Below are 23,351 nucleotides of genomic sequence, written 5' to 3'. Positions count from 1 at the left end.
TCAGTCATGGCATTGGTTAATGTCTGCATTGTAGAGGTGTTCTGTTGTACGTGAGCGTTTATCTCCTGGTTCCTTTTCTTATTTAGCTTATTCCTCTGTCCCTTTCCTCCATCCTAGTGTTGGTTTGTGCTTTTGTATGATAGAGGGTTTCTGTTATCCGTGATTTGTCTTGTGTGTCTTGTTCACATTACAATTCTGTCCCAGAATCCATGTGGTGTGAGAGGGGACAGACCAGGGATTAACAGGAGCATAGTGAGGTTGGAGACTCGGGCCTCTCTACCATCATGAATTCCCCCAGGACAGGGATAGTTAGAATCCCAGTTCCAGGGACAGTTTGAGGCCCCTCCTCCCATACCTCAGACTGTCACAGTGTAACAGTAGGACTTTGAAATGCATACAGAGTTAAACCAAAAGATTTACCATACCACACTTTTAGAATATTTAGTTACCAGGAGTGCAGCAGTAACTTTCTTCTTCCTTTGATTTACGATGTTAGAAATCTTCTGACTCTCAGAGCAACAGCAGCTGGAGATTCTTTTACAACTTTTTTAGCGCTGTGCTTCTCTCAACCCCGCAAGGTGAGCGAGTAATCGCAACACTAATACCACATGTATCTGGTTAATGCCCTATAGTGTGCTCTTTATTATCTCATAGCCTATTTTCAGAACATATACTGTACTTTAGGCTCAGCACATAAAAACAGTGTGCACTTAGCTTAAGAAATAATATATTACGAAAATGAAAGAGATTACATAATAAATATTATTACACAGCCTTAGACTTTCAAATTACAAATTCATAAATAAAATGACATATTCTCAGCTACAGCATCTGTAATTTATAGGCATGCATATTAAACACATGTTATACAAACACTAAACATTAATTTGCTTTATTGAATCATGGGACCTTAGGGATGATCAAGTCAATAATCCATTTAGACTTCCGGTCTGTTAACATTCATAATACTTGAAAATGACCAGAATTCCATAATGTAAAGGAAATCTGATAAAGACAGCAAAGCATAGAGGAGCAATGTATAGTGCAAAGAGACTGGAGTAGCTTGAAAAAAATCAACCTTATGTTTTACTTTTTCTTTAATGAGGCACAGCCTGCACATTTTAAATTAACTCCTTTCCACTACATGACAAATATGATTTCCAAATCATTGCATGCTTATTTTCTTTACATTATACACTGAGTCTCTACTTTTTTTAAATCGGGGTGATATATATAAACATAGATATTTGTGTGTCTATATATTGTGGGTAAAATAAAGTATTGAACTCTTCACCAATTTTCTAATTAAATAAATTTCAAAAGATGCTATTGACATGAAATTCTCACCAGATGTCGGTAACAACCAATGTAACCAACACATGCCAGAAATGAAACCGTAGTTGTCCATAAATGAAGTTATGTGTAATAATGAGAAATGACACAGGGAAATAGTATTGAACTCACAAATAAGAGGTGCAAAAAGCCTTGGAAAGTCATGATGCCAGCTTAAATCTATGACTAATTAGAAAATAATCCTGCCACTTCGTGAAAAATAATATAAGCTGATGGTCTATAAAAAGGTGTTTCATTACCAAGGTGCCACACAAGAAATATCTTCTGATGAGTTAAACCAATGAGCTGTCTCAAGACCTTTGCAATCTTATTGTTGCAACACATACCGATGGCATTGATTAGAGATTCATTTCTAAATTACTAAAGGTTCCAGTGAGCCCTGTTGGGGCCTTAATCCAGAAGTGGATAGAACATTATTTCACAATAAACTGACCATGACCAGATGCTCCTCGCAAGATTTCAGACAGAGGTTGGAAAAAATTATTAGAAGAGCTGTCCAAGAGCCAAGGATCACCTGTGGAGAGCTACAGAAAAGACTTGAAATTAGCAAGTACAATAATTTCAAAGAAAACTATATGTAAAGCACTCAACCTCCATGGCCTGTATGCAATGTGACTACACAAGACTCCATTGCTGAATAAAAAGCATGTCCAAGAGTGCTTAAGCTTTGCTCAACAACATTTAGACAAGCCTTTGAAATGCTGGGAGAATATAATCTGATCAGGTGAAACCAAACTTGAACTCTTTTGATGCTATAAAAGCCACCATGTTTGGAGGCCAAAGGGCACTACTTATCACCCCAAAAATACCATGCCAACAGTGAAGTTTGGAGGTTAGAACATCATGGTGTGGGGCTGTTTTTCACCATATGGCACTGGCAAAATTCATGTGACTGAAGGAAGGATGAATGGATAAACGTACTGAGACATTATTGATAAAACTCTACTGCCATCTACCAGGATGATGAAGATGAAATTAGAGTGGACATTTCAGCAAAAAAATCGACCCATACACAAAGCCAAGGAAACTCTCAACTGGATTCCCGGAAAGAAAATAAAGCTATTTGAATGGGCCAACCAATCACTTGACCTAAATCGAATAGAAAATTTATGGAAGGAATTAAAGCTCAGAGTTCAAAGAAAGAGCTCACAAAGCCTTCATGATTATAAATACTGTATATGCGACTAATTTCTCCATACGGTAGGAAGCTGTTATCACTAATATAGGCTTTTGCTCAAAGTATTAATAAAATTTCAGTAAGTGTGTTCAAAACTTTTTCCCTGTGTCATTTCTCATTATTACATATAACTTTATTTATGGACACTATGGTTTGATTTCTTTGAATTGGATGGGTTGTTAGTGACATCTGGAGATAATTTCATTTCAATGGCACCATTAAAAATATATTTACTGTACTTAGAAAATTGGTGACATATTCAATACTTATTTTACCCATTCTATTTTATAATGCTAAGTAGGTACATGTCCACAGTGCTAGAACCTGCTCAGGGCTCTGTATTGGTGAGATGTTTACAGATGTCAAATTTGGCTAGTAAAACAAATATGCCAAAAAAAATGTTCACCATACATACAGTTTGATTAATACAAAGTTGTAGTAAAACATCTGGACTTTGATGAGTTTTCTATTATATTCTTATAAACAATTATTCTTCCCTTCACAAGAAGCATTACACAAAAAAAATCAGAAACTCGGTTTAGTTGCTTGTTACCAGCACACACACCTTCTCTGACTCACACTGATTTCAGTTTGTTTTTTTCAAATCTGTTTTATTCAGACTACTACTCTCATCTTCTTCAAGGCTGCAGTTGTATGATACATTTTTTTTCAGTAGTATTTGAACAAAAGTTTAGAACATTCTCTTACTATTTGTATTGCTGAATAGGAATGAGTGAACATGCTCGGTGAGTATCCAAGCACCCAGATACTAAAGTATCTGGGTGCTCGGATGTGCTTGCTACACGGTGAGCATTAGCCAATGCTTGATTTCAAACTCAGATCCCCGCCCTGTATGTTTGGCGCCTGTTACACAGGCAATGAGAATGCGGATATTGTCTTATCACTGTAATGATGTAGCCATTGGCCGTGGCCATGTGACATCATCAGGGGTTTTAAAAGCACAGGCTTCCCCAGGCTCGGCACACTGATGCCATTACACAGCTCAGTAATAGTTGCTATTGGATGTAGAGAGTGCTTGTCTAGGCCTGTGTGTGTGCAGTTTAATGAAGAAGAGACTTGTAGTGTTGATACTGGTGCTGAAACAGAACCATCATGCTAACAGCCCTTCTAAGGGCCAATCTTGTGCTTTGCTGTTTGCATCAGATACATTCTGCATTTAGCCTAAGGAGGGAGAGAGAGTTGCAGGAGATGGACGAGTGGCTGAATACAGTCTCTCGGCAGGGCTTTGATTGTTACTAAAAGTATAGCTAGGACAGTTGGCCACATTTTTATTTTTGAAGTGAAAAAATGGACTATATTGTCATCCATAGAGTATTAGGTCCTTTGTGGACCATTTATGTGTTATATAGCACCCAAAAAAAGGCCATAAAACATTGTTCTGTATTCAACTGCTCATCCATATATTATTACCTGGTCTGTGGTACATTTTGGTGTTACATAACAGTCCAAAAAAGCATTGAAATATTTTTCTGTACTTAATTACTCATCCGTTGTCAAGAACGTGGTTTGTGGAGCCACTGTGCCACGGAATGCAGAGAGCCAGGAGGTGCATAACTAAGCAATCACCTGACTATTCACTAGAGCCTCTGACGGTGAGGTTAGACTTGGCTCCCATTGAACGCCGAGTACCTCTCCAGGGCAGACCAACGGTCATGCAGCAGCTGGACCCGAAGAACAGAATGGATGAATCAGCTGGCAGAGCTTGTATCAGAGTGCAGCAGACAGAGTTGGTATCAGAGACAGAGTTTGTGTCTGAGTGCAGCTTGCAGGATTTGCTTTAGCGTGCAGCAGGCAGAATTTGCTTCAGAGTGCAACAAGCGGGATTTGCTTCAGAGTACTGCAAACGGGATTTGCTTCAGAGTGCGTAAAGTGGCATGGGCAATTAGAGTACCACAGGCAGGATTTGTATTTAGAGTACAGCAGGCAGGATTTGTACTTGTATGCGACCTTACACAACATAGAAACAGGAAGGCTGCTCAGGCACTTCCCCAGTGGAGGGAAATCAATATATACATAATGTCGCAAAACCATTGGCTGGGGAGGAAATAGCAAGTGCACACGCTGGCCCTTTAAGAGGGTGGGAGGAAGTGGCCCTGGCCCTGCTGGAAGTGCTGCTGGGAGCATGCGGAGCATGAAGGGGAGAGTAACTAACTGCAGCGCGGGTGAGTGAACTGACATGCCGGGAAGCAGGCGTGGTGCTAACATCCATATACTAACTCGAAGTCTGTGGTATATTTCAGTGTTGCATAGCAGTCCAAAAAAGTGTTGAAACATTTTTCCTCCTTCCCCCATGATGGCACTGTGGCACCCCGGAGGGTTCAGTCGCCACAGAGGTACTGCACCTCCTCCTGACGTGTGGTACCAGCCAGGTAAGGTGGAGACACCTGACCACGCGTCAACACCTGCATCCCACACAACACAGTAGGGTAGCAAAGCACCCTTTGGTGGCTCCCTGCTTGCAACACTGACCATGCTGGGAGGCGGGTGGAGCTTAGTTGGCACCAAAAGAGCGGGAAGAGTTTAGGATTTAGTCAGTCGGTCGGGGAGTCTGACAAAGGGAGTGGAAGAGAGAAGATCCCCTGAGTGGGATGGATGAAGGAAGTGCTGCAGCCGACCTCAGTAACCTGGGTCCGCTGGCACAGGAAAGGGATATTGATGGAAATCCTGACTCACTCCATAAGAAAGAAGGATTAGAACGGAACGTAAGGAGAGGAGGACTAAGGATTAGGGTTAGAGCAGAACCCTTCCCAAGTTCACAGCGCAAGGCCGGGGTCCGGTTCCCGAGGTAGTATGGATACTAATGGTCCTGCAGAAGACACCGGAGGAATAGAAGTTGTCACCACTTTATTCCCACACAAGACTTGGGGGCACAACAGCAACGTGAGTGAGCCGGGACTAGGTAGTAAGGAGTTCCCGAAGCAGGCTACAGCTGTCTGCCATACAAGTAGAGTTCATAGGAACATCTGACAGGAGGAACTCCAGTGTAACTCAGTACTGTGAGTACTTCACTATAGGCGCAAGAAGGGAGACGTTCAGAAAAGGCATATGTTGGCGTAGTGTTGGAAAGGAGTACTTCATCTTGCCTGGAAGTTGGCTGAGCTCCTGACCTGGAGGACACAGCATGGATACGGGCACCTGTACGCACAACAGACTGTGAGTAAAGCTTTGGAACTACATGCCCTTGTGTCCTCCGCTTATTCCTGCGCCAACACACTCAGCACTGCTACATCTTTGTGCCTAACACTGCACCATCCACGTCTCCCCTCACCGACACTTCACCTACTCTGCCCTGGGACAACAGCCCTACCTGTGGAGGGCTACACCATCATTGCTGCACTATACCATCTGTCCCAGAGGATCTGCTTGCAGAGTCAGCTTAACATCTCCCTTGCCGATCACCACAGGTGGCGTCACGACTCATTTATTCACAAACTTTAATCATCACCCACAAGTTCGACATTCCCCTTTTACAATGGACACCCAGGGCCACGGACCGGGTCACTGCCAATGTGACAACTCCCATTGAAACCAACAGGCCCGGCTCCGAGTACCCCACCAGCCCTGGCATGGGGCGTTCCAGCACCACGGAGAGAGGTGACCTGCCCATCAAGTACAGGAAACCTACAGATAAAAAGGCGTTACCCTTCTCCCGCATCAGTAGGTTTCCTGTCCTTGATGGGGACGCAAGGAACATACTGGAGGATTGTCATAGGATGCCAGGCCCGGCCAGTCCGATTCAGGCAGCAGGGGTTCCCTGCCTCAGCTGGCGCAGTACCCTGAAGCACCACTGCTGGGGTCAGTGGGCCTTTAGCGTGAAATGGGAGAGGCGACAAAGAAGAGGATCGCCGCATGTTGCCTCTCCCAGAATTTTCTCTAGAACAGTCGCTGACGCTGGGGCTAAGGCACTTCCGGAGTCTGGTGCACATGCGCGGCATGGGCGCGCCCCTATGACATAAGCAGACGCCATGCTGGCACATCCCTGTGACATGGAGGCGCCGCAATGCATGACTGGGTAATTCAGTTGGGGCAGGTGCGTGTCGTATCATCAAGTCTCCTCCTCGTGGACACTGCGAAGGATAATTACAGCAACGAGGGGCAAATGGCCGTGGGAGGTGCCATGAGAAAATTTATACACAGAAAGCACTAAGGTCAGTGCTTCTAATAGAGCTTGGGCAGTGTTTCCCCATAGCCATGAGTGATCAGGAGCAGCCAGAGATGCAGGCTGTGCAGGTCCAGTCACCTCAGCAGCAGCGGCAGCAGCATAAGGAGAAATGAACAGAAGGGGACCCTTCCAGAAGCGTGGTAACAGTGGAAGTGGGCATTCGGGTGGATCATCCCAGCACAGCAAGGACTCCAGTGTGGCGTTGAGCACAAAAGAGAATCCATCTACAAGAATGGTTCCTCCTCCCAACCCGGTACCCCCTCTTCTGTCAGTACTCTGTCCTACCTCTGTCTGTCAGTCTCATTGTTTGTGGTTCCTTTCCCTGCTGTGTCTTTCCTGGTGTCCTCCCTGTCTGCTTGTGCTCCGTACTCTAGCGGTTTCGCTCTGTTCTGCCTGTGCTCTGCTTCTGCTGCTGCAGAACCTCTTGCTGCAGCTTCTCTCCACAGACCTTGTGGTTCAGCTTTGCTCTGCTCCTGCTGCAGCTTCTCTCCACAGACCTTGTGGTTCAGCTTCCCTCTGCTCCTGCTGCTGCAGAACCTCTTGCTGCAGCTTCTCTCCGTAGTCCTTGTGGTTCAGCTTTGCTCCACTCCTGCTGCAGAACCTCTCCCTGCGGCTCTGCCTACTCCGCACTCCTGCAGCTCCGCCTACTCTGCTCTCCTGCGGTTCCGCCTACTCCGCACCCCTGCCTGTATCCGTACCTGCACCTCCTGTGTCTCAAGCCGTGTCAGCCTTCCCTGTGTCTCGAGCCATGCCCGCCTGCCCTGTGTCTCGAGCCATGCCCGCCTGCCCTGTGTCTCAAGTCGTGCCTGCCCTTTGTCTCAAGCCACGCCCGCCTGCCCTGTGTCTCAGCTGTGCCTGCCTGTAAGTCACACCTGTCCAAGTGCCTTGTCCCAGAGTGTGATCAGCAGCCACAGCAAGACACCACCCTGGAGTGGCACCTGGCAGCTACCTACCGCACAAGCCTGACCTCACCATAGTCATAGTCACGCCCCTTCCAAGGTAGTCTGGTTTGTGGCACAGTGGGGCCACAACCCCCCGGCTTGCGCCAATCAGCCAAGGTGCGAGCGTGATAGTTTACTCAGGCCATGGTCTCTGCTGAGTCACATGTCCTTCCAGAGAATGATGAACTTTCTCTCTGCCCATATGAGCAGCTTGAAGAATTTATTCCACCAAGGGTGGTTCAGATTGATGAGACATCTGACCCAATCATAGTTTCCCAGGCTCTCTACAATCAACTCCTGGCTTATGAGGAGCACGACCCAGCAGACCAGCCTAGGTTCTATGGGAATCCTGTTGAGTGCCAAGGGTTCCTGGAAAAGTGCTTGCACTACATCCTGCAGAATGCAACTTGTTTCCCCTCTGACTGGGTCAAGGTGGGATACATCATGTCCTAACTAGCAGGAGATGCTTTACTATGGATCTGTCCCCTCTGGGAAGCAGGGGATCCTATCGTCATGAGCCTAGGGGCCTTCCTGGTGGCCTTCAATAGAGTCTTTGATGTGCCTTGTCAACTGCTCCTGCAAAGTCTTCCCTGTCTAGATAAGAGAAGCGCTCCAGATGGGCGAAGCCTGTGAAGAAACCGCCATGCCAGAACACGACCGAGTTAGGCGTCGGGTTCCTGCAGCAGCACAGCAGGAATCCAGAGCATCACATTCTGCGGTCTCCCATTCCCCATCGACCACAGAGGAGCTTGCTCAGCAGCCCCGTTGTTCCCGGACGCTCTGGCCAGACCTGATCTGTGGGTCTGGTTGTTGCTGCCATCTTTGGGCCAGAAATAGCAGTGCAGGCTGTTCAGCAGCAAACCACTCCAGAGGCTAAGTCCTTCTGTCTCTCCACTGAGCTTGCTCACGAGATGATCTCCCATTGGAGATCGGGAGTCACATGCCAAGGTTCTTCTCCAGATCTGATTGGTCCATCTCAGGGATCTGGAAGCTTCCGGAATGTCCTGGCTATAAAAGGTTCGCATGGCTGCTCGGCCATGCGCTTGTATAGACTCTAGTTGCTACCTGTGTGAATGATGACAGATGCATGAACCTGCGAATGACTCATTAAGATTCCCCTCCCTCTGATATTACGTGTGTGGATAGGGACTTAGGCATAGAGTCAGCGCCAGTCAGTGGCACGCTACAGGCCACAGTGCATATTTCCACAGAACTAGTGTCCGACAGTGCGCCCCTCCTGGGCATTGTCGTATAGAGGCTGTGTCAGTCGCCGCGCTGCAGTCAGCAGCACTTGTCGGCGTCCGCGGTAGCGACGCCACACGCATGGTAGGTCTAGACAGACACTGACTCTGTGTCTTGGGCCCTAGTCCTGTGACCATAAACCGTGCGTGCATTCCGCTGAGACCTGTGAGTCCAACTGGCTAGGTATTTATGTTTATTGCTTTGGCACCTCTGTGAATCAACAGAGTACGCCCAGCACACACCGGGTGACGTTCAACCCGCGTGTGATATACCGCCATAATGAGTGTCCACCATTACCTAGCAGCAGTTTAACACCTTCTGCATGGTGGACCCCGGGCGGCGAACGCACTTTCTATTATTTATTATTTAGTGCATTCTGCCGTCCCTAACAGACCATCTGTGACCCTCCAGTTCCTCTACCTGTTAAGGCAGCTACCCAAGTGAAACCTAAGAAGGTTGCTGTGAATGGGCTGGCTAAGCAGCATCCCGAAACCCGCTGTAAGAAGGGCATATGGTGTTGCTGCGGTAGTGAGGAACACCTGAACGGCCTCTGTCCAGAGGATCTAAAGCTCCAGAACCTTGGGCCAGTAGGAGAGGCTGCCGTTGGTGAGAGCACTTCCCCTCCAATAAAGTCTGTGACTGTTTGTGGGAGCTTCAGCCCAGCAAATGTATTAAAGCTGCAAGCCAGATGGAATCAGTGTGTGGTTCCTGTTCAACAGCTCCCGAATACGGCGAGGGTGTTTGGTGATGGCCGAGCCCTACTTACGAGCAGTCTAGTCCTACAAGGACAACTACAGCTCCAAGTCGGAGCATTGTACACAAAGAAGTTCGTCTTCAATTTGCTGTCTGGTGTGCTCATGGGTCATTCGGAGCTTGAGATTCTTGTACCCATTCAGGTCTGGAGACCCAGTACGGTACTTTGGTTGAAAAAAAACAAGTAAGAAAAGGTGTCGGCTTCCCTTGCATCAGAGTCAGGCAGCAAGGTCGTCTTCTTCATCTGGTCTTCTAGTCATCGAGTCAAGGTGTGATGACGTCTCCGAAGAAGGGGAAGCGGTGGCATTCTCCTCACACGTCTCCAGCGACTATAACAGTGATCTGCTCCCAGGAGCATCCCTGCCTCTAAATTGGCTTCCACTGGATAACGGGCTGAAGATGGGTCCTAAGTGTATGCCTTCACCTCTCATGTGGCCAGTGAGTGAAGATGCCAGGACAGAGGTTTACTCACCCTCTAACCTGGAAGAGGAGGACCAGTTTTTTCAGGGTACCAGGCTGAAGATGCTCCCTGTATGTATGCCTCCAGCTTCCATTTGGCAGGTGGATGAAGAGGTTGGAAAAGTGGCCTACATATCTCCGTTTCTCACCAACCTGGAGGAGGAGGTCCAATTTTCTTGGCATAATGGGCTAAAATTGGACTCGGTGAAGGTGTCTTCAGTTTCCAGCTGGCCAGCTGATGTATGGGTCAAGTCTGAAGCTTCCAAGTCTCTGCTTTCCCTCAATCAGGAGGAAGAAGTCCAAGTCCTAGTACCCTCTGTGTTGGAAGCTGACTCCGTCGGGCACCAAGAAACTTGGCACTCTGGGATTCCTGATGGCACAAATACTCCACCCTACCTGAAGAATGTCATGTCAGCCTGGTTCCTGCGGCTCTGCCTACTCCACACTCCTGCAGCTCCGCCTACTCCGCACTCCTGTGGCTCTGCCTACTCCGCACTCCTGCGGCTCCGCCTACTCCGCTCTCCTGCATGTATGTATCCGTACCTGCACCTCCTGTGTGAACAGGTCTCTACCTGTTCCTTCATATACCACTCCAGCCTGCCCTGTGTCCCTGCTGTGCCAGCCTGCCCTGTGTCCCTGCCGTGCCAGCCTGCCCTGTGTCTCAAGCTGTGCCAGCCTGCCCTGTGTCTCAAGCCGTGCCCACCTGCCCTGTGTCTCAAGTCGTGCCTGCCTGCCCTGTGTCTCAGCCGTGCCTGCCTGTAAGTCACACCTGTCCAAGTGCCTTGTCCCCAAGTGGGATCAGCAGCCACAGCCAGACACCACCCTGGAGTGGCACCTGGCAGCTACCTACCTCACAAGCCTGACCTCACGATCATAGCTCCAGCGAAGACCGAGGTAGCTGTCATAGTCACGCCTTTTCCAGGGTAGTCTGATTTGTGGCACAGTGGGGCCACAACCCCCCGGCTCTTGCCAATCAGCCAAGGCATGAGCGTGACAAATGGTGAGTGATCTACATGAAAGTCCACCTTATAATTAGGGTCCCCCTGTTCTCTTTTCCTTTGGGAAGGAAAAGTGAGGGCAAAACTAAGCATAGGATCTGTGCACTCTGTGCGGAAGAGTTACGCTCTATGTGGGAAAAAGCGTCTGCAACTCTTGAATAGAAGAGAAAATCTGTGAAGAGACCCCAGGATTTGCCTCAGATCTTAGGTCTTTAATTAAAACACAGGTAAAAAATACCTTCAGATCCCTTCAGAATGGGGGGGAAACGGCGCAAAACTGACAGGTCCCCTGAATGTGGGTCTAGTAGTATGGATGGTGAGGAAAGGGACTCGGATATACCCAGTTCATCATCATCCTCTTCATCTTCCAATGAAACAGAAACAAATAGCCTCGTCAAGACGGTCCAGAGACACCATGGGTCTGGTAGACCCTCGCCCCAAAAAAATCGGTACAAGGCATTATGTTTGGTGGACTAGAGAAAAAAAAGAGGAGATTGTTTCCCTTAAATGAGAAAGTCCAATCCCTAATTAAAAAAGGAGTGGGAATAAAAAGAAAGGAAGGGCCTTCTATCCCCGAAAAGGAAATATCCATTTGAGGACCCGGCGTGTTCTTTTTGGAGAAGGCACCAAAACTGGATGTGGCAATTGCCAAAGCTTCCAAAAGGTTTGTCCTTTCCTTTGAAGACATGGTTCTGTTAAAGGATCCCATGGACAAAAAAGCAGATATGTTCCTGAAGGGTTGATGGGAGGCCGCCGGGAGGGAGATAAAACCTTTGGTAGCTGCCACCTGTACAGCCAGGTCTCTGATGGTTTGGCTACACCAGCTGGAATCACAGCTAAGGGAGAGAGCCTCTAGGGACACAATATTAGGCTCCATACCTGTGATGAACTGAGCTGCTGCTTTTTTGGCAGATGCAGCAGCAGACTCAATTAGGCTGGCTGCCAAATCAACAGCTTTCTCCAACGCAGCCCGGCGAGCCCTCTGGCTTAAATGTTGGCCTGGAGATCTCCAGACAAAGTCAAGGTTATGCTCCATCCCCTGTGAGGGCGAGTTCTTGTTTGGCCCCACGCTGGATGATATTCTGGATAAAGCAGGGGACAAAAAGAAACGCTTCCCTATCCTCTCTAATTCTTCTTTCAAAAAGACCTTTCAAAGTAGGAAATTTATTTGGAGAAAGCCCCCCAGAACCCAGGATTAGTGGGAAGATAGAAGGGGTAAGACCAAAGGATTCCTGTTCAACAGGCTCCCCAATGACAATAAGAAGTCATCCCATGGTTATCTCTCTTTCTCCCGGCCTGGGAGAAAATATCCAACAGCTCTTGGATATTGGATCTGATAAAATCAGGTCTAATACTTCGTTTCCACTCACTTCCCCATCCAAATTTCACAGTGACCCCCCGGAGATTTTCAAACGAGGAACAACTAGCCTTAGAGCAGGAGGTTCTGGGTCTGGTAGGGAAGACAGTCCTTCAAGAAGTCCCTCACCAAGAGAAAGGCAAAGGATTCTACTCCCCCCATTCCTGAGGAAAAAGCTGGATGGAACATTCAGAACAATCATAAATTTAAAGAAACTGAACAAGCTACTGAAAGTTCAAACCTTCACGATGGAAACAATAAAGTCATCAGTAAAAATGCTGTTTCCATTCTGTTTCATAACTGTTATGGACCTACTATCACGTTCTCATCCACAAAGACCATCGGTGTTGGCACATTTGAGGGAACAAGATATCCTAATTGTCCCGTATCTAGACTATTTTCTTATAATAGGCAACTCACGAGGCATTGCAAGAGCCAATTAGAGAAAGTCATGAGTTCCTTGACCAACTTAGGCTGGCTTTTGAATCTAGGGAAATAAAAAATGGTGCCATTCCAGGTACAGGAATACCAAGGTATCATATTAGACGTAAACAAACAGGAGTGCTGCCTCCCGATGGAGAAGGTTCAGAAAATCGTAGGCCTAGTATCTCGAACAAGGGACCTCCCCTCTACAACGTTGCAGAAAGCGATGTCCCTTCTAGGGTCCATGACATCCTGTATTCCAACTGTTCAATGGGCTCAGGAACACACCAGAGAGTTACAGTGGGAAATTTTGTCAGCCTAAAACTCTCTCAAAGGGAATTTAGAAGGTCAGTTAACCATCAAAAACCGTACTTTCACTAGAATGGTGGATGAGGATAGATAACTTAACCCGGGCATTCCCGACCACTTTTGGAAGTAAGAAGGTCCATTTTCCACTTAGCCAAGGACATCTTGAGGTCTCTGACTGCACTCCACATAAGGGGGGTAGAGAATTGCTGAATGGATTTCCTGAGTTGGACCCAGCTGTGACAGGTAGAGTGGGAACTGAATCAGGTGGTGTTTGATCAGATTGCAGAACGCTGGGGTTGTCTGGACATAGAGCTGTTTGCCAACAATCAAAACTGGAAGGTAGATGCTTTCTGCTCAATAGGCACCATTGGGAACCCCATCGCGTTAGACGCTTTCATGATTCTATGGGACCACCATCTAGCATATGCTTTTGCTTCAATTATCCTGATTTCAGCAGTTCTGAGGAAAATATGTGATGTCAGAGCAACAGTGATCTTAATAGCCCCCTTCTGGCCAAAGAGGACATGGTTTTCTTGTGTGAGGATGATGTCCATCTCCGAACCATGGGGACTTCCGGAGCTTCTGTACCTTTTTTCCCAGGGGCCAGTGCTTCTTTCTCAGGTGACACACTTGCACATAACAGCCTGGAATTTGAGTAACAAAGGGTTTTCATCAAATCTAGTCTCCACTTTGCTACAAAGTAGAAAGCCTGTGACCACCAAACTGTATGGGAAAAACTAGTTGAAGTTCCTTTCAGCTTCAGGTTCCAAGTTAGATGGTAGGTTCCACTAACAGCCATCTTGGAGTTTCTGTAGAAGGGATTGGAACAGGGACTAACCACAAGTACAAGTCACGGCTTTAGGGGCCCTATACAATTACAACCTGGCTGGATATCCACGTTCATCAAAGCATCAGCCAGGTCTAGACCCATCCTCTCTCGGAGAACTCCTCCTTGGGATTTAAACTTGGTCCTTACAGCCCTACCCAAACCTCCCTTTGAACCCCTGTCAGAGGCTTCGCTGAGGACCCTGTCTCATAAAACATCACTTCTAGTAGCTTTCACATCAGCTCGTAGGGTCAGTGACATTCAGTCATTGTCGGCCAGCCCTCTCTTCACACAAATCTTAGAGTATAGGGTTATTCTTAAGACTGAACCGGCCTACCTTCCAAAAGTGGCTTCACATAGTAACATACATAGTAACATTGTAACATAGTTAGTAAGGCTGAAAAAAGACATTAGTCCATCCAGTTCAGCCTATAAAATTCTGTCAGAATAAGTCCCTAACAATAACTGTAAGATACAATATTGTTACGCTCCAGGAAGACATCCAGGTTTCTCTTGAACCCTTCGACTGAGTTCACCATCACCACCTCCTCAGGCAAGGAATTCCAGATTCTCACTGCCCTAACAGTAAAGAATCCTCTTCTATGCTGGTGGAAAAACCTTTTCTCCTCCAGACACAGAGAATGCCCCCTTGTGACCGTCACCTTCCTTGGTATAAACAGATCCTCGGAGAGATATTTGTATTGTCCCCATATATACTTATACATGGTTATTAGATCGCCCCTCTGTCGTCTTTTTTCTAGACTAAATAATCCTAATTTTGCTAATCTCTCTGGGTATTGTAGTTCCCCCATCCCCTTTATTAATTTTGTTGCCCTCCTTTGTACCCGCTCTAGTTCCATTATATCCTTCCTGAGCACCGGTGTCCAAAACTGTACACAGTACTCCATGTGCGGTCTAACCAGAGATTTGTACAGAGGCAGTATAATGCTCTCATCATGTGTATCCAGACCTCTTTTAATGCACCCCATGATCCTGTTTGCCTTGGCAGCCGCTGCCTGGCACTGGCTGCTCCAGGTAAGTTTATCATTAACTAGGATCCCCAAGTCCTTCTCCATGTCAGATTTACCCATTGGTTTACCGTTTTGTGTGTAATGGTGATATTGATTCCTTCTTCCCATGTGTATAACCTTACATTTATCATTGTTAAACAGCATCTGCCACCTTTCGGCCCAAGTTCCCAACTTATCCAGATCCAACTGTAGCAGAATACTATCTTCTCTTGCATTGACTGCTTTACATAGTTTTGTATCATCTGCAAATATCAATATTTTACTGTGCAAACCTTCTACCAGATCGTTAATAAATATGTTGAAGAGAATAGGTCCCAACACCGACCCCTGCGGTACCCCACTGGTCACAGCAACCCAGTTAGAGAATATACCATTTATAACCACCCTCTGCTTTCTATCACTAAGCCAGTTACTTACCCATTTACACACATTTCCCCCCCAGACCCAGCATTCTCATTTTGTGTACCAACCTCTTGTGTGGCACGGTATCAAACGCTTTGGAAAAATCAAGATATACCACATCCAATGACTCACCTTGGTCCAGTCTATAGCTTACCTCTTCATAAAAACTGATTATATTGGCTTGACAGGAGCAATTCCTAATAAACCCATGCTGATATGGCGTTATTAACAGTTATTCTCATTGAGATAATCCAGAATAACATCCCTCAGAAACCCTTCAAATATTTTACCAACAATAGAGGTTAGACTTACTGGCCTATAATTTCCAGGTTCACTTTTAGAGCCCTTTTTGAATATTGGTACCACATTTGCTATGCGCCAGTCCTGTGGAACAGACCCTGTCTCTATAGAGTCTCTAAATATAAGAAATAATGGTTTGTCTATTACATTACTTAGTTCTCTTAGTACTCGTGGGTCTGTGCCATTTGGACCCGGAGATTTATCTATTTTAATCTTATTTAGCCGGTTTTGCACCTCTTCTTGGGTTAGATTGGTGACCCTTAATATAGGGTTTTCTTTGTCTCTCGGCATTTCACCTATCATTTCATTTTCCACTGTGAATACCGTGGAGAAGAAGGTGTTTAATATATTAGCTTTTACCTCATCATCTACAACCATACGTTCCTCACAATTTTTTAATGGGCCTACACTTTCACTTTTGATTCTTTTACTATTGATATAGTTGAAGAACAGCTTGGGATTAGTTTTACTCTCCTTAGCAATGTGATTCTCTGTTTCCTTTTTGGCAGCTTTAATTATTTTTTAAGATAAAGAATTTTTCTCCTTATAGTTTTTTTAGAGCTTCAACGGTGCCATCCTGCTTTAGTAGTTTAAATGCTTTCTTTTTACTGTTAATTGCCCCTCTTACTTTTTTGTTTAGCCACGTTGGGTTTTTCCTATTTCTTGTCCTTTTATTCCCACAAGGTATAAACCACTTACAGTGCCTATTAAGGATGTTCTTAAACATTTCCCATTTATTTTCTGTATTCTTATTTCTGAGGACATTGTCCCAGTCAACCAGAATAAGGGCATCTCTAAGCTGGTCAAACTTTACCTTCCTAAAGTTCAGTGTTTTTGTGACTCCCTGACATGTCCCCCTAGCGAAAGACAAGTGAAACTGTACAATATTGTGGTCGCTATTTCCTAGATGCCCAACAACCTGCAGATTTGTTATTCTGTCAGGTCTGTTAGATAGTATTAGGTCTAAAAGTGCTGCTCCTCTGGTTGGTTTATGCACCAATTGTGAAAGATAATTATTCACGGTTTCACAGGTCTCAGGAGATCTTCCTCCCTTCTTTTTATCCCAATCCCAAAAATAAGGAAGAGAAAGTCTTACACACACTAGACATCAGAAGGTGCCTAATCCAGTACCTGGCGGCCACGCAGCCACGAGGGAGTGTAGCAAGGATAGGTATCTCTTTTTGTGCTTTCAGGGTCCTCAGAAGGGGCAAAAAATTTCTAAGGGAACGCTGGCAAGATGGATAAGGGACGCCATCACCCTGCCATACTATTTGCATGGGGCAGCCGCCCAGGAGAAAATAAAAGCTCATTCAACAAGAGTGGTGGCAGCTTCCTGGGCAGAAAGAGCTGGTGCCTCAATAGAACACATATGTAGAGCCGCTAAGTGGTCTTCCCCCTCTACATTCTTTAATCACTATCGGCTGGATCTAGCCTCTTCTTCAGATCTTACCTTTGGGGGAAGGGTTCTGGAAGCGGTGGTCCCTCCCTAATGTACAATGTCTCCAGTTCTCTCCATGGTGTCGTCATGGGGGAAGGAGAAAGGAGAAAGACATAGTTACTTACCGGTAGCAGGATTTCTCAGAGCTCCTGACAGCACCCGTACTTTCCCTCCCTTCACGTGTGGGTGTACACACTTATTTTCATTAATTTTATTACTTATATGTAGTCACACGGTGTTTCTGTTAAGAATCATAGTAATGTTAAATATTTATGTTAATAACCTGGAGGGTGCTCTGTAAACAACTGATGTGGGAGAGAGGTACCGCAGTCTTAACTGTAGGTTTCCTGTCCTGGATGGGTGGATCCCCTCTCTCTGTAGTGCCGTCATGGGCTCTGAGTAATCCCGTTACTGGTAAGTAACAATGTATTCTGTGTTTAATTACTCATCCATATACTAAATCGAAGTCTGTGGTACATTTTGGTGTAACATAACAGTCCAAGAAAGCGTTTAAACATTTTTTTGTATTCAATTACGCAGTGCACAGTATTTTATTGCATGATTGGGCCCGATCAGCAGAAGCACAATAGTGGGGCCCCAGACCTGCAGGCTACTCTGTGTACTTTTACTGAACGAGTCCCATACAGCAGTATGGGTAGTAATGCCCTGATGGCAGCCCTGATTGCATGGCACTATAAGGCTCCTCACAATAGCATGCCAGGCCAGTCATTTCGCTCTCCACAAGGAGAAACATTTCTCCTTAAACCCCAGTCAGTGTCTCTCATACCGCCAAATAAGATTTCATACTTTGAACTGACAAGAGGCAAAATCCTGAAACACCGTGTGTCACAGTGTTACCACAACAGAGAGGAACCAGAAGACCTCAGTGTCTGATTGCTCCTACTCCTGAGCTGAAAATAAGCAATTTCTTTTTGAAGAACAGGGATTAATCGGCTATGCAGGGAGCTTTGGGAGTCTGAGCTCTCAGCCAAGCTCGGTTAGTCACTCCTATACCCTTTATAATCTTGGCCATGATTGAAACACATCAGTAGAGTTGCCTTATGCTGCATGGCTTGGAGGAGAAGTATTTTGGTGGTTATATGAGGAGTTTGGAGGAATTGTCTGTGAATGTTGTGTGGGTTTGTAAGTGGGATAATTCCCTTCCCTCTTCTTATATTGGCTTTTCCCATACTCCACTCTCCGATGCATTATTCTGTTATATGTGAGTGAATATTTGTATGCCTGGTATTTTCAGTTACCCTTGTTCATGATGCCTTGTTTGTTGGGTTGGTGTACTATGGTGCATGGTAACGCCCCCCTTCCCTGGATGAAGGAAGAGAACAGACGGAGGGCTGATTCAGGAGATAAAGCAAGGGTGGAGGCCTTGGCATCTTCACCTTCAGAAGTATCCAAGGGAATAGAATGAGCTATGGTGCCCAATATTGTTTAGGACAGGGAAGGAGCCCCTTGAGCGGGGGCGCCATATCTGCTTTCAAGTAGGTTGCCAACCTCCGCTGGTAGGCTGGATTTCATTGGCGGGGAGCAGACTAGTAGGGTAATACAAGTTTATTGCAAATCATCTAATTTTATCTTTTTTGATGCTTGTCAGTTCACTCTCCCATTTATCTCACTGACACTTGCCTATATTTAGATTGGTTCAGTGGCCTGCCTGCCCTGATATGTGTTCACACCCAGCATGAATGAGTGTGTTAATGGTGCACTATTATAGGGACATCAGGGGAGTCAAGGACAGCCGCCGAGGAGCAGGTGCACCATCACTCGCATTATGTATAGGGTGCAACCTCCGCTGATAGGCAGGTGTTGAGAAAAGGGTGTTTATCTTAGAGTGTACTTAGAGAGCACTTTTCCTATATGTATGGTGCTGTTGTCTTGTCATTTTAATTGTTTACATTAAAAGTTATATTTTATATTTTATTATAGTATATATCCACTTTATTGGGTTCTTTAGGTTAGCCCTAATCTCAAATTCAGCACGAACGTAGCATATTCAAATCTGTGTTCAGTTTCACTTTTCACTCAAAGTCAGAAAAATTTAGTCTCAGTTTGGTCAATCATGACATTGTGTTTCCATTAATACTTTTGTTATTAATTTAGCTAGGATAGTGGTGCTGTATGATAAGCGGGGGATGTGTATGATGAGGGGAGGGGTGTGGAGAGGTTAGAGGAGCAGCACACTCTTTTGTTTCAAAAATCACTGAAAGAAGGCAGAAGGCAGAAGGCCTCAAAACAATTGCACTAACAGGATGCAGTGGACCCATCTAATTATGGCAGCAACACAGGTGCAAATACTAATGCACAAAAAACTCCAATCTGTATATGGCATAATTCACACAGAGGTGGTGCAGAGCATCCGGCTTACAACCTATTACCAACGCCCATACTTATAGATCAGGCGGGCTGCCCGGTGCCTTCCAAATGCATCCTCTGTGAACAGAGGCCATGAATACAGAGCCATATGGGCCCAGCGGGAGAGTTTGATGGTGACTCAGTGGGCTGAGGTGACGTCCATCTTCTTGATGGAAGATGCACTGGAGGCCTACCTGGACCTCAGTTGGGATGATGCCCTGGACTCCGGGAAGCTGAAAGGCGAGATCCTTGCCCAACTGGGGGTTAATGCATATGTGCCGGTCCAACAGGTGTTTCAGTGGTCCTTTTCCGAGACTCGCCCTGCCGATCTCAGGCCTATGACTTACTGCAATTGGTTAAAAAATGGCTATAGCCTGAGACTTTTATCCCGTTCCAGATAGTAGAGAGGGTGGTGGTCGACCAGCTGGTGAAGGCCCTGCCAGCAACCATACAGTGTTGGGTGGGGCAAGGGGGACCCGGGCACTCTGGACCAGGTGGTAGGACTGATTGAGCGGTATACAGCCACTCAGGACTTTATACGGGACACAGCCCCACTTCGGCTGTCACGTAAGGCCCCGTAATCTCAGGAGCCTGGGAAAAGTCCACAACCCTCCACGGGGGCCAATACGGATTGTGCCCGTACTGAGGGGATATCTCGGAAGGAGAGTCAACCGCCCCGTGTCCCCTAAATTGGTCCCAAGGTTCCCTTGTGCCACAGTTGTTAAGTGTTGGAGATTCCAAGAGCCTGGACATGTGGTTGCTAATTACCCCCTAACAACCGAACCCATGGCATTTTTTTGGCCTGGTGGCTATGTTGAGGTCAAAAGGTACTGCGACACATGTCCGGAGTGCCAACTAACCTCTCCCACCATGAACTACCGAAGTCCATTGGTGCCTCTGCCCATTATAGAGGTACCTTTTGAGTGGATTGTGATGGATCTGGTAGGACCATTAGTAAAATTCGCCCTGGGCAACCAGCACATATAAGTAGTCGTAGACTACGCCACTTGGCACCCAGAGGTGGTACCACTCTGCCATACTTCGGCTAAAATAATAGCCAGTATACTGTTAGCCATGTTCTGTTGCCTTGGGCTACCTAAGGAGATTCTTACCGATCAAGGAACTCCATTTATATCTAAGGTGACCAGGGAGCTGTGTAAGCTGCTCCAAATTAAACAAATACGTATGTCGGTGTACCATCCACAAATCGACGAGTTGGTGGAGAGGTTTAATAAGACCCTCAAAGCCATGCTAAAAAAGGTGGTCACCAAGGATGGGAGGGATTGGGACTTGTTACTTCCCTATCTAATGTTTGCAATCCGCGAGGTACCGCAGGCGTCCACAGGGTTCTCACCATTTGTGCAATTGTATGGCAGGCACCCAAGGGGACTGCTGGATGTAGCCAAAGAAATATGGGAACAGGAGCCCACTCCACATATGAGTGTCATCGAGTATGTGGCAAATATGCAGGATCGGATTGTGGTAGTGCGGCCCATAGTAAAGGAGCATCTGTTGGATGTCCAGGTCGCTCAGAGCCGCACGTGTAATAATAGGGCCACGGTCAGGACCTTTAAAGAATGAGGTCGGGTGTTGGTACTAGTACCCACCTCAGAGTAAACTCATGCCCTAGTGGCAAGGGCCTTATGAGATACGGGGGAAAGTGGGGGAAGTGAATTATAAAGTGTACCAACCTGGGAAAAGGAAACCTGAGCATCTGTACCATATAAACCTGCTAAAGGCCTGGAAGGACCGAGAAAGTTTGGTCACAGAGGCGACTACGGTCATACAAACAGGGGTCCCTCTGTCACTGGCCAAGGACACAGCCGGTTGTGAGGTAAAAGTAAATGACACCCTCACAAAACAGCAGTGACAGGAAGCTCGAGCTTTGGTGCACCAGAATACAGACGTATTCTCAGAGCTGCCGGGGCGGACCTCGGTGATTCAGCATGACATTGTCACAGAGACCCAGGTGAGGGTACAGATGAAACCATACCGAGTGCCAGAAGCCCGGAGGCAAGCAATAGCGGCTGAAGTCAAGCAAATGCTTCAATTGGGAGTCATTGAAGAGTCCCAGAGTGAGTGGGTTAGCCCCATTGTGTTAATACCTAATCCAGACGGGTCGTTACGCTTCTGTAATGACTTCAGGAACTTAAATGAGGTGTCAAAGTTTGACCTCTATCCAATCCCTGGGTGGTCGAGCTAATTGAAAAACTGGGAAAGGACCAGTACTTCACCACTCTCGATCTCACCAAAGGATACTGGCAGGTCCCCCTGACAGAATCGGCTAAAGAGAAGACCGCATTTATCATGCCAGAGGGTCTGTTTCACTATGTCGTCTTGCCCTTTCGGTTACATGGGGCTCCGGCCACATTCCAGAGGCTGATGGACATTGTGTTAGAACTGCATCGGAAATACGCATTTGCCTATTTAGATGACATAGTCATCTTTAGTACCAACTGGGAGACCCACCTGACCCAGGTACAAGCCGTGTTAGAGTCGCTCAGAATCACGGGGCTAACAGCAAACCCAAAGAAATGAGCGATAGTGCTCATGGAAGCTCACTACTTAGGTTACGTGATCGGCCGCGGGCTGATCAAACTCCAAGTAAACAAGATCGAGGCCATCCAAAACTGGCCCAAGTCCTTAAGTACTAAACAGGTGAGGGCATTCCTTGGCATCATTGGTTACTACCACCGGTTGATACCCAATTTTGCAGGGAAATCAGCACCCCTAACGGACCTGTTAAAAGGTATGAAGACAGTGATGGTCCGATGGAATCCTCAGGCGGAGGAAGCATTGCAGTCCCTGAAGTCGGCATTTTGTGGACAGCTGGTCCTCATCAGTCCCGACTTCAAGAAGACCTTTATTGTACAAACTAATGCCTTGGAGATAGGTCTAGGAGTGATGCTGTCGCAAGAGGTGAATGGGGATGAGCATCCAGTCACGTACTTGAGCAGGAAATTGACCCCTGCAGAGAAAAATTACAGCGTAGTGGAGAAGGAGTGCTTGGAGATTAAATGGGCCTTGGAGTCCCTACGCTACTATTTGCTTGGGCATCAGTTTCGTTAGGTAACGGACCATTCCCCTCTCGTCTGGATGAGAAACGCAAAAGAGAGGAATGCCCGAGTCACCAGATGGTTCTTGTCCCTACAAAACCAGTTTCAGTGCAACATAGGGCGGGGAAATCACAGGGAAATGCAGATGCCCTGTCACGGGCCCCCTGTATGGTGACAAATGACCGGAGTCATATGTAATGGTCGCTATGTGTCCCCCAGAATGGGATCAGAAGCGTATTAGATCCACTGGAGTGCCTTGTGGTCACAGCAGCGGGCCTGTGAGTCACAAAGCAGAACAAAAGTAAGTTTGAATCTGGTCAAGTTATTTTGATCAAGGAGCTTGCTCAGGAAAACTCGGTATGGGTTTTTATTTTTGAAATGAACTGCAGGAAGGTAGTGGGGTCTGGTCTGTTTCCTCCAGCCCAGATCTTATAAGTGGCCTATTGCCACAGAGTGGAGTGAAGGAAAAAAAAACCCTGCAGGAAGAGTTTGGGTGTGTCAGTTTTGGTCTTGCAAGCAGACAGAGCAGGTGGTCTGCAGAGCACTCCCTGTGTGAGGCAACACAGGGCCAAGAAGAGTCAAAAGGTCTGGCACCCCCTGCGTACACGGAAGTGCGGTCGCTCACGGCAACTAGACCCGGACTGTCTTTTTGTTTTCCTGGCTGCGATCTGGAGGATACAGTGTGCTCTGCACTGTGTGAGTTTTTTTGGACATTAAACGCGTTTTGTTTTGAGCT

The sequence above is a fragment of the Dendrobates tinctorius genome, unplaced genomic scaffold, assembly GCF_039654945.1.
Source record: "Dendrobates tinctorius isolate UK_male_01 unplaced genomic scaffold, ASM3965494v1 ptg000022l, whole genome shotgun sequence".
NCBI classification, from domain to species: Eukaryota; Metazoa; Chordata; class Amphibia; order Anura; family Dendrobatidae; genus Dendrobates; species Dendrobates tinctorius.
This window is presented reverse-complemented; position numbering follows the sequence as displayed.